This window comes from Mesocricetus auratus, unplaced genomic scaffold (genome assembly GCF_017639785.1).
Source record: "Mesocricetus auratus isolate SY011 unplaced genomic scaffold, BCM_Maur_2.0 Super-Scaffold_100003, whole genome shotgun sequence".
Classification (NCBI taxonomy): domain Eukaryota; kingdom Metazoa; phylum Chordata; class Mammalia; order Rodentia; family Cricetidae; genus Mesocricetus; species Mesocricetus auratus.
In genome coordinates, this window is record NW_024429188.1 from 65,925,120 (window position 1) to 65,928,903 (window position 3,784).

Below are 3,784 nucleotides of genomic sequence, written 5' to 3' on the forward strand. Positions count from 1 at the left end.
CAAGCTGTTTTCAGGACTATAGCTCTATAATAGATCTTGGAGACATGGGTGGTGATGCCTCCTGATGTTGCTTTGTTGAGCAGGATTGTCTTGGCTATTCTGGATTTTTTTGTATAAAGGTGAGAGTTGTTCTTTCATGTTCTGTGAAGAATTGTGCTGGGATTTTGATGGGGATTGCATTGAGTCTGTAGATTGCTTTTTGGTAGGATTGCCATTTTTGCTACATTGATCCTACCTATCCAAGAGCATGGGAGAAAAATATGAAACACTTCAAGAACTTGTGTGTCATCCTTGTGCAGGAGCCATGCTATTCTTCTCTGTATCGTTTCAATTTTAGTATATGTGCTGCTGAAGTGAGAACAGATGAGATCTTAAGACATTTGAAAACTCAAGATGATTCCCCTTTAAGTAAAGAACCAAATAAAGTTTATTAGAATTATAATTTTCAAACCAATGGAATGGGAAAATTAATTCACTCACTACAAGTTCATGGAAAGATGGTTTATAAAGTCATAAACTGTATATTTTTACTCATTCTTGCATACACTAACCTTTAGACTCTCAAAAATAAAAGTGGGAGAAGAGAAATAATATATTCCCAGACAGGGTGAGTGAAAAATTATATGAGCAAGGATTATGGTTTGAGCCCCAACTCTGAAAGAAAAATCCTCCCCACAGATATAATTAGTGTCTTATACATAGATATAGATGGTTTATAAACCACCAGCCTACAATCCCATGACCAGAGAGTCTGAGAAACAGAACCTTCATTCAATGGCTGATGGAAGCAGAGGCAGACTCCCACAGCTAAACACTGAGATGAACTCAAGGTATCCAGTGACAGAGAGGGAGGACTGCTGATCAAAGGTGTTGGGACTGGGCTGGTTTAACCCCCAGAAACAGCTGACCTGACAGGGTTTAGCTCTTGAATCCCAGACTGATGGCTGAGATTCCAGCATGGGACTGACCAAGTCCCCCCTGAAAGTGGGTGTCAGTGAGGAGGCCTAGGTAATCTATTTATCCCTGGTATACAAATCGACTTTGGATGCCCATCCAATAATGAGAGAGGCACTCTCACCCTGGACTCCCAGGGGAGGGTCTAGGCCCTGCCCTGGATGAAATGACCGACTATAGACAACCCCATGGAGGGCCTCACCCTCCCTGGGGAAATGAGGGGATATTGGAGGGGTTGGTGGGAGGGGGTGGGAGGAGGGGAGGGAAAGGGAGAGGGAACTGGAATTGATATTTGAAGCAACCTTGTTTCTAATTTAAATTTAAATTTAAAAATAAAAATTAAAAAAGAAGTGTTCTAAAAGTTACATAAATCATTTATAGGACAGCATTTTTAATATCATCTATAGTTTTGTGTTTGTCAGAACAAAATAAAATGAATAAAAGAAATCACATCAAAACTAAAACAATAGTGAAAAACCATTTTTTTCCTGAATTCAGATTTGCTTATTTTACCATTTGGCATTATGATGGTGGAGTAGATTTAAATTTGATATGTCTGTCCTTTTTCAAAAAGTTTGTTTTCCTCTGCTCTCACTGTTTGCAAACAGCACTCAGACCTGTTATTGCCAATTTGTCACAAAAAGTTAACAGTAATATTTATTCTTCTTTGGCAGAGAATTATTCATGAAAAATGAATTTATCCTAGTAGTATTGACTTTACATAAACATTTTTCTTAATGACATGTGACACTCTGAACAATATGCATTTTTTCATGTGACAAAAGCAATTATTAGGAAGACATCTAGCAGACTTTATGTCCATTTCAAAGAAAACTGCTTAATTATTTTCATTCTCTAAAAATGTAAAGTGGGGCTGGAATGGGAAAGGGGATGAAATAATTAAGAATAAATGACTTACCAAATCACTAAAAGAAAAATATTGCCCTTTGTAAAGATTGTTCTGCCTTGCTTTATAAGTGCGTTCATAAATTCAGACTAGACTTGAAATGCTAACCTGGTAATAAGTATTGCAATAAATATCCTCTTCATGGAAATATGTAATAGATTTTTTTATTACAAATAGAGAAGCAATAAGTAAAATGTTAGAAACCTGCACCCAAGTTAAAACCAAGTAAACAATATACTCATAAGTAGTTCAGAGAGACAGAACAACAGGGGGGGTATACAACCTCCAGTAGGCAATTCAAAATAGTAAAACTTGGAGAGTTGCCTAATAATGTTTATTACTCTTCTTACCAAATCACCATATATCCAAGAGTATTCAGTTACCACTTACATAATACTTCCATGAATTTAATCAGAGTCATAATGTCAATTAGGAGTAAATATAGTTTTAAAATAGATTTTCAAAAGGATTGCTTGAAAACCTCACCATTTGTCCATTTTAAATGTGAGCTATGATGGAAATTTATTCACTTCCCTCTACCCTTTTTTGTTATGTTTCCTTAAAAGGAAAAGTAGACATATTAAATGATGACATTTTTTTCAAAACTCAGCCACACAGAATCTCTGAGAAGAGAAAGTGGGAGTACCCACGAAGGAATATGCACAGGACACCACATCCTGAACATAATGCCCGCAACAAAGACACTGAGATTGACAATAAATAAATGGGATCCCCTGAAACTGAAAAGCTTCTGCAAGGCAAAAGACAGTCAACAAAACTAAAAGGCAGCCTACAGAATGGGAAATGATCTTCACCAACCCCATATCTGACAGAGGGCTGATTTCCAAAATATACAAAGAGCTCAAGAATCTAGTCACCAAAACACCAAATAATTCAACTAAAAAGTGGAGTACAGAACTAAACGGGGAATTCTCAAGAAACAAATCTAAAATGGATGAAAAACACTTAAGAAATTGATAAACATCCTTAGCCATCAGATAAATGAAAACAACTCTGAGATATCATCTTACAGCTGTCAGAATGGCTAAAATCAAAAACACCAATGACCTCTCCAGTCTGTGCTGGAGAGGATATGGAGAAAGGAGAATCCTTCTACATTGCTGGTGGGAGTGCAACTTTGTACAGCCAATTAGGAAATCAGTATGGATGTTTCTCTGGAAAATGAGAACCAGTCCACCTCAAGATTCAGCAATTCCAATCGTAGGCATATACCCAAAGGATGCAAATTCATACAACAAGGACATCTTTGTTGATATAAGCTTGCTATAATTATAACAATTAAAGATTTTTTTAGGTTTCTTTTTTTATTTCGAGCTTGCTTCACATGTCAATCCCAGCTCCCTGTCCTCCTCCACCTCACCCCCTCCAGCTACCGCAGGCCTCCACCCAATCCCCACTCGAATCCCCAGGGAGGGTGAGACCATCTGTGGAGGATCCCCAGATTCTGCCATGGCAGGGCCCAGGTCCTTCACCAAGAGATTAGGCTGAGAGAGCATCCCTCAGTGTAGGAGGGACACCCAAAATCCATCTGTATGCCTGGGACAAACACCAATCTATTGCCCAAGTCCCCACAGATTGTACAGGCCTCCTCATTGACACCCACATTCAGGGTGTCTGAATCAGTCCCATGCTGGTCTGTCAGCCATGAGACAGGGGTCCAAGAGCTCCCCCTTGTTCAGGTCAGCTGTTTCTGTGGGTTTCACCAGCCCAGTCTTGAACACTTTGCTCATCAGTGCTCCCTCTGTCACTGCGTTCCAGGAGTAAGTTCAATGTTTAGATGTGGGGGTCTGTCTCTGCTTCGGTAAGTCACTGGATGAAGGTTCTAGGATGGCATATGAGGAAGTTATCAAATTCATTATCAGGTATGGGCATTTAATGTGGTCTCTACACTATTGCTTAGTT

General features: G+C 38.9%; 1 non-coding gene across 1 annotated transcript; it reads right to left on the minus strand.

Annotated features, from left to right (window-relative positions):
• Positions 1-254: 254 nt before the first annotated feature.
• On the minus strand, positions 255-361 carry LOC121140058. Its single transcript, XR_005876897.1, has one exon. It is a non-coding gene; the product is annotated as a U6 spliceosomal RNA (small nuclear RNA).
• Positions 362-3,784: the final 3,423 nt, after the last annotated feature.